Source organism: Ailuropoda melanoleuca, chromosome 13 (genome assembly GCF_002007445.2).
Source record: "Ailuropoda melanoleuca isolate Jingjing chromosome 13, ASM200744v2, whole genome shotgun sequence".
In the NCBI taxonomy this organism is placed as follows: Eukaryota; Metazoa; Chordata; class Mammalia; order Carnivora; family Ursidae; genus Ailuropoda; species Ailuropoda melanoleuca.
Genome location: NC_048230.1, coordinates 5,824,522 through 5,839,084, shown reverse-complemented (window position 1 = coordinate 5,839,084; position 14,563 = coordinate 5,824,522). Strand labels below are relative to the sequence as shown.

The following is a 14,563-nucleotide window of genomic DNA, read 5'->3' as shown; positions in this document are numbered from 1 at the left end:
AAGAAAGAAAGAAAGAAAGAAAAATTTTCAGGGTGCCTGGGTGGCTCAGGATGTCTGCCTTTAGCTCAGGTGATGATCCCAGGGTCCTGGGATCCCTGCTCGGCAGGGAGCCTACTTCTCCCTCTCCCTCTGCTGTTCTTCCTGCTTGTGCTCTCTCTCCCTTCTCTCTTTGTCAAGTAAATAAATAAAATCTTAAAAAAAAATTTTCAATTCCTTTTCCAGTTGTCCCAAAACTTCAGGAAAGCAAACTTTCTATCCGTACAGTCTGCAGTGGTTGTGGCAAAAAAGAAAGAGACATGCCCCCTCCCGGCTCCCCAGTAAGGCCTCTAAAGAAAGGACTAGAATCTTCTACCAAGAGGACTAAATCAGGAATTGGAGTTAGCAGACCATGAAGCAAACTGTTGTCCTCAGTGGAGCTCATGGCCAAGGTGGGAAACAAGTTTGTGACCATAAGAAATGCTCATACGCGGACAACTCAAGATGCAGATCCCTAAGCTTTCCATTTATCCCTACAGGTTAAAAAGGGCTGACCCCTGGAAAGCAGGTGACTGTTTGGGTCAGGAAATGCAAAACAAGGCTACAGAGCAGCCAGAAGGCCAAGTTGGCTGGAGTATAGGTCTAGTCTAGGAGAGTCGTAGAAAATAGAGCCATGCATGGGGCCATTCTGGTCAAAGCCCTAGAGGCCGGGCTGAGACATTGGCACTCACTGCTCATAGCCCCAAAGTACAAAAGGTGGTTGTTACCCACGTACAAAGCCACAGTTATGTCCTTAACCTAGGTTCTCAGAAAAGAAGACACTTTTTTATCAGCTGTGGAAGTCTGAGACAAAAGTTCATCTTGGGCTCCATCTGTGCCATTCCAGATGTGTGCATAATGTTGTGCATGTCAGGCTCCTGGCTGCACACATCTAGAGCCGCAGATGGCTCACCTACACAGAAAGGAAGGGCACTAGCAGGATATCGGTGGGTCACAGCACAGGAGGGTAAACTGGGTGACTGGCCCCAGAAAACAGGAAAGAACCAATGGATGTGAGTCAGCAGGAAACCCAGCCAAAGACATGACACAGGAACATTACTCACCGCCACAGCCACTGGCCGGTCCGCTCCACAGGCACTGTGGTGAGCGCTCCCTAAAGGTTCCGTGTCTTTATATCATTACTCCCTCCGTGATCACCGCTCCCAGATGGAACATCCCAGTGGAGGAACCAGGAGTCAGGAAAGAAAAAGCCTCACCCTTTTTAGCTTCCACAGGCTGGGGGGTTCCTATCAAGATCTTCCAAAAGTGGAATTCCTACTACATGGGAATGTGATTGAGGTGCTGCATGGGAGAAAAACAAAGCAGATGTTCATAGTTTAGGAACATCTGAAAAGAGGACTAATTTTTCTGTGGGCTTCCCGTTTTAATTCAGAGACATGGTAGATTTTAAAGGACATGTCACTGAGACGATTCCATTTGTCATATATAGTACTTTGAGGGGCAGTATAGGAAAGTGGGTCAAGTACATGTCTTGAACTCAGACCAGACCTGGGTTTGAAGACCAAGTCTGCCGTTTCCTAGCTGTGTGGCCATGGGCAAGCATTAGCCCCTCTGAGCCTATGTTCATCTGTAAAATGGGGTCATTATAGTACATGCCTCATAGCTTCGGACTTTGAAATTTAAGTGAGATAATGCTTATGAAGATCTTACCAGTGTCTGGCACCCAGGAAATACTGCCTAAGTATCAGCTATTATCACTGAGCGACCTGTCCTAAGCTATGAGAAATTAATATGGTCACTTGGGGCCACACACCTGACCTGACTTAAAGTCCTGGCAGCTGGAGCCACTCAAGGATAGATGAGTATCCAAATGTTCATTTTTATATACTTGTGTTCCCCCTCTTTTTATTGTCTAAAGACATGGAATTTGGTGCTGGAGATTTCAGTTTGAATCCAGAACTCACCTCAAATGAGTTACTTAACTTTCTCTAACCCTCTGTTGTTTTTTTTACAAGTGGGAGCGATGCTACCTACACATAGCAATGCTGTGAGAAGTAATTGAGTTAACTTAGGGAAGGTGCATAGCACAGTGCCTGGGAAGTGAAAACAGTCCTCATTATTGCTTCTTGGTCCTCATGGGCTAGGAGAGAACTAATACCTCCCAAGAAGAGTTACTTCTCCCTGTAATCCTCACCACATGTAAGTTTCTCACTTTGATGCTTAAGTCTTCTGACAGGGATTCTCTGGGCTTCTACCAAAATTTTTTTCTTTTTCTTTTTCTTTTTTAAGATTTTATTTATTTATTTGACAGAGACAGAGATGCGAGAGAGGGAACACAGGCAGGGGGAGAAGGAGAGGAAGAAGCAGGCTCCCAGCGGAGGAGCCTGATGTGGGGCTCGATCCCAGGACTCTGGGATCACGCCCTGAGCCGAAGGCAGATGCTTAATGACTGAGCCACCCAGGTGCCCCCCAAAATTTTTTTCAAGTCACCTTTCCTCCAGTTTTATTGAGATATAATTGACATACAGCTCTGTGTAAGTTTCAGATACACTGCATCATGACTTGACGTATATATATTGCAAAATAACGAGCACAATAAGCTTAGTTACCATTCATCTCTTACACAGTTACCAAAAAAAACTGTTTTTCCTTGTGACGAGAACTTTTAGGTTTTTAAAAATCATCTTGACAGTACTAAGTGACTCTTCTGGAAAATGCTAGTGCCCACATAACCAAACAGACCAGATCCCTGCCCGCAGGCTGGTCCGAGGATAAAGGCAGGTCAGCATTTCCCAGAGTATGTTCCACTCTACTCTCATTCAGGAGATGCTCTCAGGAAAGGGTGCTAGGGTCAAACAAGTTTGGCGAACATGACTGTATCTTCCTTTTAGGAAATCACAGTGCATATCAGCTTATCGGAGGCTCTGGGAAGTGTTACAACCACCCAACACCAAAAAGAAGAAAAAGAACCAGTGTGACAATATTGCTCTAATAGGGCATTAAGGAACAAAACCCTTCATCATGAAACACTAATAACACTCTTTGCTAAACACCGAGGTACCCATTCCGAGGTAAATGGCTTATCTTTGGTCCCCATAGAGCAAGGCTTCACGGCTATGCCGTCAAGTCCCAAGGGGTAAGAACAAGTTCATGATCCCCATGTATTTCTAAGCAAAGCAAAGTACCCATAGGTATGGTAACTGTGTTTTAGAACTAAAAAATGGGACTCTTTTAAAGTCGTGGTAGCTTATTAAATTCAGGACGTGTGATTCCCCAGCACAGCACTAGACACACAGGAGGGCTTCAACCATTGAACTGAGGTGAATTTCTTAGGACAGTCTCAGTGTTTATTATATCCCTCTCATTCTACTTGTCTGTCGCGCTCACATGCACTGTCGAAGTCTAGAGGACATGAAACTTTGTATCATTAGCTTGTTATCTAAATTATCAAACACCCCATCACTCCATAAAGTGATTGTGATCAAATTCTAAACCAGTGAGGCAGCTGGGTGGCTCAGTCAGTTAAGCATCCTACTCTTGATTTCGGCTCGGGTCATGATCTCAAGGCTGTGAGATCAAGCCCCATTTTGGGCTCCCCGTAGAGTGGGGGTCTGCTTAAGATTCTCTCTCTCCCTCTCCCTCTACCCTACCTGCCCCCACCCCCTCTGCTCACACACTAGTGCTCCCCGCCATAAATAAATAAATAAATAAGATTCAAAGTCTCATAGCATAATATAAAAATATTTTTAAGGGACACCTGGCTGGCTCAGTTGGTTAAGCATCTGTGTTCAGCTCAGGTCATGACCTCGGGGTCCTGGGATCGAACCCCACATCGGGCTCCCTGCTCAACAGGGAGCCTGCTTCTCCCTCTGCCTGCTGCTCCCTCCATTTGTGTGCTCTCTCTCTCTATTGGACAAACAAATAAAATCTTCAAAAATATATATTTTTAAAAATTCTTAAAAAGTGAGTATTGAAATAAATGATCAGAGTGAAAGGAGGAAAGGTGTGAGTCACATGAAGGAGAGTTAAAAAAGAGAGGGGTTAATAGGAAGCAAGATATTTTCATCCCTGTCAATATCATCCCGTTTAGTATGTGCCGCCGGGCCCCGTGCTGAATAGTTTACAGGCAGCATGGCAACAACCCTGTCAGTTAATTATTATTTTCTCTATCTTATAGGTTCGGAGAGTGAGATTTAGCGAGAGAAAGGGTCACAGTAGTGAGAACCAAGATTTGAACCCAAGCTCTCTGATCATAAAGCCTGTGCATTTAACTATTGTGCCAAAATGTCATAAAGAAAGATAATATTTTCTCACATAAATAATGCAGTAATTGGAAATCATGTTCTTGACTTAGGACTATGAAGCCAATACATTTTTGACGTGATCAGCAATGCATCAGATAAACGGATGCAGCAACTATAAACTTCTCTACCTTTTAAAATAGATGTAAAATGTAACGTTATGCTCCACACACCAATATACGGTCAAGGGGCTTCAAAGCATTTAAAAATGTGCATACCTCATAGTAGTAAATACAGCTCTATTCAAAATCTTATTATAAATTTGACCTGATGTTAATATATAAGCTACAAGAAATAGGTAACTAAAAGTAATTTTGTATTCCCTCTTAGATTTTTTTTTAAAGATTTTATTTATTTATTCGAGTGGGAGGAGAGGGAGAGGGAGCACGAGCAGGGGGAGGGGCAGAGGGAGAGGCAGACTCCCTGCTGAGCAGGGATCCTAACTTGGGGCTCCATCTCAGGCCCCCGAGATCATGACCTGAGCTGAAGGTGACTGAGCCACCCAGGCGCCCTCCCCCTTAGACTTTAGAAAAACTTTAGGATGGTTGAACAGGCCAGTTGTGTTTAAAAAGCTGCCCAGAGAAGTTTTATAATCTGCCTTGATTTTTTCGTCAGTGCCTTCTATTTCTCTATTAAAAGTCTAATATAGAAAACCAAAGAAAGCTGCTTAGGCTGAAGCTGGGGTAAGGGGCTGGGGAGGCTAGGAGCCTGGACCCCTGGCCTCACCCTCCTTCCTGAGCCAGCCCCTGATACACCATGGGGAGCCCTGGCTCCTGGAATAAGGATACTCCCCACTGTTCAACATACCCCCTAATATCTCTTATTTACAGTGTGAAGTTTGCCAAAGAGAAGCAACTTGTTCAAGTTCTCCCCGGCTCAGCAGTAACAGAGTAAGGACCTGATTCTGGCCCTTGTCCCCTTTGCCAGTTTCCCGCATGCCCTCACTATAGGACAGCCTGAACCATTTGCAGTTTGGCCTACCAGGGCACCATTAGGTTTATTTACTATTTACTACCTGGTTAGCACAGTTCCTTGCAGTGGTTCTCTCCTCTGATACTAGCCTTGTTATAAGCACTATGCAGGAATCTCACATGCGATTGTCCACATTTTTCTTAGTACATATTTAAACTCACAAGTATGAAAATGAAAAATAATGTGTTCATACGCCATTCAAAGTCCATTATGCCCACCCCTCCCACTAGTGACTTCCATTCTACACTATGGAAAACACTGTTCTGTGTGCAAAAGGGAAAATACCTTCGCTTGAAGGAGGCCAGCTCAGGGCAGCAACTGGGGATACCCCAGATACAAGAATGCCCAGGGATCTGGGGGCCCCAATTCCCTGTGGGCCTCAGTTCAATAGGATGACACGTGTGTAAAGTGAGATTAAAGCATGACTACAGTGGAGTTGGTTTGAGTCTTAGTTTTGGGGGCGGGGTTGTGTTTTAACTTAGGAACAGGAGGAACACTCCGAATTCCGCGCTCTTTGGAAACTATCCCCTCGTTCTACAATTCAGTGGTTCCACACACCACGCCGTGTTTGGATTCGTAACTTTGAAGAAGTCTTCTGTATCTCTCTAATGTGTGCGCTTTACGTGAAGGAAGCCACAGCTCAGCCTCTGTAATCACGGCCAGATGCTGCGGGGCTCACATGGCGGGGGAAGTAATTCACACCTTGGAATGTTAATTGCACTTGCTCCCGGGCCTCAAGGCTCCAAACGCAGGATCTTTGTGCAACTACGTGTCCTGTCCCGTCTGCCTGTTTTAGAAAATAAGGAAGAGAAGAAAATCATTTAAGTTTTGCCTAGAGTTAAGTCTTTTTAAGCTCCCCTCCCACCTCCCCGCTTCGGAAAAAGTAACCTGCAGAGGCTGTACCTGATCTAGGAATTCAATGCTTTTTCCATGCTCTTCGGAGGTAAATTCTTTAAGCTGACTTTTTCCATTTGGTGCATCTCCTATCATTGTCTGCTTACCTTACGTCTGACACAAAGGTAATATAACCCAGGACAGGTCAGATGTTCCCCCTTCGTTTGCATTTTACATTCAGAATTTCAATTTCCTTTTCCAGTGACACCAGTATCAGCATCCCAGTGTTTGCAAAAAAAGCCTTCTAGAAACTTGGGAAATGCAGATTAGCTTGTCAAGCTGGCCTTCACAGACAGACTAAAAAGATCATAATAAATTAAGTATTATCGACACACTAACTGAAAACGCAGACTTTGATTGTAGACAGACCTGAGTTTGAATCCTGACTCAACTTACCCTGAGACTTGGGGCAAGTTAATTAACTCTCTGTGCTTCAGTGCCTTCAATCACCAGGCGAGGATATAAATAGTACGTCCTCCATAGAGTTGCTTTGAGGATTATGCACATCAAAGCACGTAAAATATTTAGCACGTGCTGGACACAGAAAGCACTCCAAAAATGCTAGCTGTTACTCTCATTGTGACCCCCTGATGACCACCGTTCTGTCACACAAATTACCCGAAGTAGATACGGTCACTGCGATGTCTTCCACAGATGCACCCACACAACACCCACTCCACTGCCCCGAGTCTTGGAACGAGAGTTGTGCATAGGACCCAGCTCCTGGCAAACCGATGCCCACGTGCCCCAACCGTGTGATCGGGATTCAAATGGAGTGGCAGCTGCCTGTGGGTGGGTCCTTCTTTTTGCAAGTATGATGGTCGAGAAGCTTTGGGAGAAGTTCCTCTGTCCTGCCTCTAGCATCGTAGGTGTTGAGCGGTGAGTAGCAGCAATGGGGTTTCCGTGGGAGCCCTCCTGCTTCTGATCGGGTATTTTTCCTGGGACTCTTCCGGCTGCGTGGTATCTGAGCCTGCTTCCCTGGCACTGCCAGAAATCCTCTAAACTACCTAAGACTCCGCTCTAAGCCTATTCTGGGAGAACCAGCCGGAGTGGATCCTGTTATCTGCAACTGAGAACACAGTAATTATCAAAATGATCAATACAGTCACCATCAGAATGATCCTAAACACCTCAGTCAAAAAGGTTTCTTTCTTAGGTATAATCAGTCCATGAAGGGAAAAAGAACAGCATGTATGAAAACCTTGTCCTTGCCTTCAAAATGCAGTCATCCTAAAAGATACCACATGAATGGAAACCTGCTTTTGTTTTGTTTTGTTTTGGGGGGGGTTGTTTTGTTTTTCCCCTAAAGGCTTAATTTTCTTTTTTGGCAGCAGAAGTACTTTTGCGAGAAACAGACAGAAGGAGCTGATCAAACGTGAAGTTTCACAGGAGAGAATTCTCCTTTGGGTCTTTATGAAGGATGACAGGTGAGCCTACCTGGCAGGGGTCTCTCTAAATTAAAGGTGTTTGGGAAAGCCGGTTAGTGTAGGTAAGCGCTCAGCTCAGTGTGCTGTATGTGGTCATTAACACACTCACTTCTGGGACGGCACCCGGGGGTGTGCTCAATTACAATGATGAAAACACCTTGAAAGAAGTAATTAACACGAGCATTGAGATCTAGCTCCGGACGGATTTGGAATTAATGAGAAATGACTGTGTGAAGGTAAGGCCCGGCTGAAGATGGGCTTCCGTGGTACCTGGTTCTCATCCGTCTTTGTTCTTGTTGGTTTTTCATCATAATGTCAAATTCTTTCTCCCTACACATACTGCTCTCATGGTATGTTCTCTGGGTGACCATGGCCCCAATGCCAATTTTCTTACCATTTTTATTTAATTACCTAAGTTTTTCTATTTCCTCTTCTGTTCTCCTGGCAAAATGAACTGACCTCTTCTGAACAGATCAGGGAACTTGCCTCAATACTCAGCTAACAGGCGGACCATCAAGTGTGTAAGTTACTTACTTCCAGTCATGCTCAAGAATAGAGCACACAGACTGTCTTCGGTGGTCCCTAATCCAGGTTCATCCGACACCAGCCACCTCCACCAGGCTGCCTAAGTTTGACCCCAACGAGATCAAAGTCGTGTACCCAAGGTGCACTGGTGGCGAAATTGGTGCCACCTCTACCCTGGTCCCGAAGATCGGTCCCCCAGGGCTGTCTCCAAAAAAGGCTGGTGATGACCTGGCCAAGGTAACCGGTGATTGGAAGGGTCTGAGGATGACAGTGAAACTGGCCATCAAGAACAGACAGGCCCGGACTGAAGTAGGACCTTCTGCCTCCGCCCTGATTATCAAAACCCTCAGGGAACCGCCAAGAGACAGAAGGAAGCAGAAAAACATGAAGCCCAGTGGAAAAATCACTTTTGCCGAGAATGTCAATATTGGCCGACAGATGCGGCACCAATCTTTAGCCAGAGAACTCTCTGGAACCATTGAAGAGACCCGGAGGACTGCCCAGTCTGTGGGCAGCAACATTGATGCCCCCACCCTCCTGACATCACAGATGACGTCAATAGTGGCACTGTGGGGTGCCCCACTAATTAAGAACTACAAAGGAAAATATTTCAATATGGGATCATTTGAAAACCTCTCCCCCCCCAAAAAAAAGAATAGAGCACACAAACGCTGGACCCCTGGCCTGGTCAGTCAAGTGGTGTCTAAGTCTTTTTTTTTTTTTTTAAGATTTTATTTATTTATTTGACAGAGATAGAGACAGCCAGCGAGAGAGGGAACACAAGCAGGGGGAGTGGGAGAGGAAGAAGCAGGCTCATAGCAGAGGAGCCTGATGTGGGGCTCGATCCCAGAACGCCGGGATCATGCCCTGAGCCGAAGGCAGACGCTTAACCGCTGTGCCACCCAGGCACCCCGGTGTCTAAGTCTTTTATTGCCGCTGTAACAAATTGCCACAAATCTAGTGACTTAAAACAGCACTAATTTATTATCTTATAGCTCATTGGGATATAGCCAAGTGTTAGAAGGGCTGGTTCCTTCTGGAGGCTTCCGGGGAGAATCCATTTCCTTGGCTTGTCAGCTGTTCCAGGCTGCCTGCATTCCCTGCCTCCTGGCCCCTTCTCCTCACCGCTTCGACCCGTTGTTTCCACAGCCACACTTCCTAATTCCTGCCTCTGTTCCTCCTGCTTCTTAGAAGGACTCGGGATTCCATGGCACCCACCTGGCTAATCCAGGATCGTTTCTCCATCTCCAATCTTTCATCACCTCTTCACAGTCCCTTTTGCCATATAAAGGAGCATTCACAGGATTGGGGATTTGGATGTGGAGATATTCGGGCAGGGGGTGGGGGGAGCCTATTCAGCCTACCACAGATGGTGAGACTGAGCTGTGGTGAGCTTCCTCGGTGCATGCGGGCTTACTAGCAGGTTCCATGAAGAAGGGAGACTAGGAAATCGAGAAAACCTACTGGCATGTGAGATACAAGGCAGATGCCTGGTTATGTCGCTGGCCTCTCAACAGCAGGTGCCTTTGTTCCGGACTCTAGGTTTCTACCTTTATCATCACTGCCTCTACGTCTTTTTTCTGATTATCTTAGTATCTCTAGTGGGAAACTGAGTCCGCCAGATGCCACCCTGCAGAAGACACTCCTTTTCTGGCAAGCTGTTGTAGCAGGACGTTTAATTGGCCGCTGTCTAGCCTGTCAAGGGCAGCTTTTGATTTGGGTGCCAGTCCGATCAGCTTTGGGGGGGAAGCACGGATGAGGACCCCAAACATGGCTCACAATGCTTTGGAACCACAAACCTTTTTCTCTGAAAAGCGCTGAGAGCTATAAGGGATTTTTCAGACTTCTCTCCAAAAACAATGTCAGTGACAGAACTGGGGAAATGATTTTTTGCTTTCTGATTTTAAAAGCTGGTATGTTCATAGGTGCTTGTGACCAATAGGTTTTAGTTACCACTTACAGAGCACTCTTAAGGGAAAGAAATGATAAAATGTCCAAAAATAAATAAAGGAGGAGCGCTTCAGGAAGTTACGGGCTTGTTATGATGGCCTGTAATCTAATCATAGACACTAAGTACAGGAAAGGATATGCAAATCACTGAAGGGAAGTCTTCAAGGTCAAAGGCCTTTGTGATACTTCGAATTGTATCAAGCAACACACTGGAATTCCCAAGCCTTGAGCCAGCCATGAAAAATAGACCATGTAGCTTCCAGGACACTGGGTTTAATTCATTCATGTCTGGTAAACGTTTACTCCCTTTCATAGAGGAGATCTAAGAAATGAGAGAAGTCGTCTGCAGTGTGCACAGACACAAACCGACTTTTCTTTAATGGGAGGTAAAGAGCCTGTTAAACAGTATATTCTTGGATTATGTCAGATAATGATAGGTTCAGCCGCTGGATTAGTCATATCATGAATTTCATAATCACTGTGTAATTGACACAGACCTTTAAACAGTCCTTTCTCCCTGGAAGCTGGTTTACTGCTGGAATTAAATGAACTGTCACTCTCTGGGGGGAAACGGAACCAGCTTTTCACTTGGCTCACCTTGGCTGTGAGGAGGAGCATTCCAGGACTTAGCACTCCTCCTCGCCAAGCTGTCCAAGTGAGACAAGCAGATTGACCTTAAAGATGTCAAGGTTCTCTCTCCGAGTGGGAGCCCAGCAGAGGTAAAGGAAAAAGTACTTAATGCCCAGACTGTGAAGAGAAGTAATTATGCTGTGTGTGCGTTTCCACTGCATAAACACCAGCGTTTAATTAAGCCTTCATGAAGCTTAGGCGCACGGACTCTAGCTTGGACTCTGGGGCCAGAAGGACCATTCAGATCACAGCCTGGCCACTTATGAGCAGTGTGGCCTTTGGCAGATGGGACCAACAGAGGTGCGTGTTCCATAGCAATCCTGTGATGATTAAAAGCAGGCAAAATGTGTATGCAGTCTGTGTGAGCTCTTAATAACCCCATCAACTTTCATTATTCATTATCCACTGGCGCCACTGGGAACTTCCAAGCCGTGTCCCAGGTCATGTCCCATTCCTCAAACCACCCAGCTGTCTCTCCCTACATTGAAACTCAGTGCTAGAATCTTGCAGGTGCTGATTTGGGCTCTCCAACCTCCCAGGAACACTGTCTAACATCTGAACATAAGTCTGGGCATTGCTGGGGCACCTGGGTGGCTCAGTCATTAAGCGTCTGCCTTTGGCTCAGGGCGTGATCCCAGGATTCTGGGATCAAGCCCCGCATCAGGCTCCATGCTCCACTGGGAGCCTGCTCCTTCCTCTCCCACTTCCCCTGCTTGTGTTCCCTCTCTCACTGGCTGTGTCTCTCTCTGTCAAATAAATAAATAAAATTAAAAAAAAAAAAAAAAGTCTGGGCATTGCTGGAAGCACTCTGTTTGGCTTTTGAGGATTTCTCCCCTATATTCAAAGCAACTTTCTATTATTTGAGAGCACCCTCTCTTTGCCTCCAATTCCTCATTCCTGGTCTTCTCATTCCCGGTCTTCTCATTCCCTATCTAGGCCAAAGTCTAGACTGGAGAGGAAATTTCCATCACGTTTAGAAAACACGGTATGTGGTCAGCTTGGGGGAAGAAGGTGGGGAAGGAATTGTGCCTGTTCCTTTATTTTTTTTTCCCTTGTAAATTCAGGTCCTTGTAAATTGCTCTGTATGCTTATGCAGTTTCTCAACATTCTTTTAACTCCCTTTGAATAATCCAAATATCTCCTTCCACCGCCCACCCATAGCTTATTCAACATTTCAACATAAACGGAACGACCTGGACAGGATTCTGGCCAGGTGAGTGAGGGTGGATGTGGTGTACAGCCCTTACAAGCCCCAAAATGCTTTACACAAACATTCACACTCTCTTTCCTTCCCAGTTGGGCACTTGGCTTTTTTTTTTTTTTAAGATTTTATTTATTTATTTGAGAGAGAGAGAGCATGAGCAGGGGGAGGGGCAGAAGGAAAAGGAGACTCCTTGTTGAGCACAGAGCCCAATGCAGGGCTGGATCCCAGGACCCCGAGATCATGACCTGAGCTGAAGACAGACCCTTAACTGGCTGAGCCACCCAGGCGCCCCCCTCGTTGGGCACTTGTATAACACTCGTATAGAAAAGATCTAAGGGAGAATTTTGAGGAGGCCTGCGGGAGTTATGGAGCCACAAGCTAGAAGGAGCCTGGATCCCTGAGTCACCGCTTGGAGGAGACTGCCCAGGACAGTTGCCCAACCCACTGAGAGGTGAGGGAGAAATGAATCTTTGTTGTGTTATAGCTGCTAGAGTTTGTTAACTTATTAACACATTTTAAAAGTTCCTAGGACATAATAAGGGCTTACTAAATGCTAGTTTTGATTAATTAGCCAATCAGCTATTAGTTACTGAATATTACAGGTATTAGCTCATATATTTCTCACAACATCTTAGGTGGCAGGGATCCAGACCTCGCGCCTTCCCTCCTTGGGGCCTTTATCTACATTCTTCTCTCTGCCTGACCCACTCCTTCCTCCCTTCTTCACACAGTCAACCGCTACTCATCCTTAAGATCGCAACTCAAGTGTGGTCTTACTCACAAAAACCTTCCCTGACTCCCTCGACTTAGTCAGTGCCCGCATTACATGATCTCATAGATGCTAAAATTTTGCCTCCAGGTTGCTTATCACAATTTGTCATTGCATGACTGTTTATGTCATTCTTTGGTGAATGTCTCTCTTCCCACCATAGAGCAAGCACCATCCTATCTGGTTCATGGTTGCATTCCCTCTCCCTAGCCTAGTGCCTGGCACACAGGATATGCTCAAAAAATATTTGGCTTGTCCGTGTGTTTGCACACGGCGGGTCTCACAGGCTGTCTGCTTCTTAGTGGGGTCAAATATCAAAGGTTGAGTCTGGTCTTCATCTCTGCAAGTTTAGAAACTTAATTTTTCATGGAAGCCCAGAGTCTGGGAAATGATTCAAAATAACCACATTTACAGGGTATCTACTTCCTGGCCTTAAAGCCCCTGGAAAAGTAAACTAGTTAGTATTCAGAAACCCATCTGAGGAAGAAAGAAAAAGGATGGTTTTGAGAGGAATGGATTTCTTCCAGGGTCCTTGCTAGATCTTACTGTCTTAATGGGTGGGGTTTTTCTGTTTGTTCATCTGTTTTTTTTTTTTTTTTCCAGCTAGAGCTTTTTTTCTTCCATTAGATCCCATCAAAGCCATGCTTAGTGAAAATCATGAAACAGAATAGGAGCTCAACAGACACCTGAATAAGTTTCTGTGAATCTTGTGGGGTAAATGACCGACAAATGTACTTACGCTATGGCTGCCTATTTTCTAGAGCCCTTGTACATGATTACCTTTTTTTTTTTTTAAGATTTATTTATTTGAGAGGGAAAGCATGCACGAGCCGGGGGAGGGGCAGAGAGAGAGAGAATCTCAAGCAGACTCTCATCAAGGGTGGAGCCTGACACAGGACTTGATCCCAGGACCCTGAGACCATGACCCGAGCTGAAATCAAGAGTCGACTGCTTAACCGACTAAGCCACCCAGGCGCCCTCAAACATGTGTGCATAGTCCATTCTTGGTCATGAGCACCAGAAAACTTCAGTTATTGTAAACAGAAAAGAGATTAACAATGCTACCAAACGCTTGTAAGAAGCTGGAGAACTAGACAAACATTAAGATGGGGCGCCTGGGTGGCTCAGTCGGTTAAGCAGCCAACTCTTGATTTTGGCTCAGGTCGTGGTCTCAGGGTCGTGAGATGGAGCCCTGAGTCTGGCTCCACGTTCAGCATGGAGTCTGCTTGGGACTCCTTCCCCTTCTTGCTCTGCCCCTCCCCCCCTAAAATAAATAAATAAAATCTTAAAAAAAAATTCAGATGGGGAGAGGGGTCCGAGGAGCAGAATACCAGATGATCACTTTTTTAGCGGGAAAAATCCAACCAAGTTGCCTCAGCCAAATCCTTCCAATGCACCTGGATCCTGACTTTTCATTCATCCTTACCTCATTTATTCACAACTTAAAATCCAGGATGAGAGTGTCTTGATTGACCAGCCAAAGTCATTTGCCCGTGTCCTAACTAAGGGTGCATTTGGGAAGAGGTTTTTCTCTAGACCTTTCTATCTCCCTAGAGGGAGGGGAGACCGTGGGAAGTCCCCCTAACTAGAGCTTTGGATGCTAGGCAGTCACAAACACTGATTGTCCTCTGTACTGTGGGTGGGAGTAGTGCAGGCCTGTTACAAGGACTGAACCACAATTGATGCTATATTTTAGTCCCCTTGCTGATATCAGAGAAACCCCAGGAACAAGTTACATTTAGCATAGTTTCTACACATGGTCCAATTTCACGTTGGTTTTAGGTGACATTTTCTGACATGCCTGCAGCCTCATGTCCCTGATTAAAGGATCCCATCCATGTAACCACTCCAGCTCCAGGTTGCAGAGAACTCTCCCCCTGAGAGGAGGGTCCGGATGCAGTTGGAAAGAGTTGCC

General features: G+C 45.6%; 1 pseudogene; it reads left to right on the top strand.

The window, feature by feature from the left end:
• Nucleotides 1-6,957: 6,957 nt before the first annotated feature.
• LOC100482408 lies at nt 6,958-8,685 on the top strand (annotated as a pseudogene).
• Nucleotides 8,686-14,563: the final 5,878 nt, after the last annotated feature.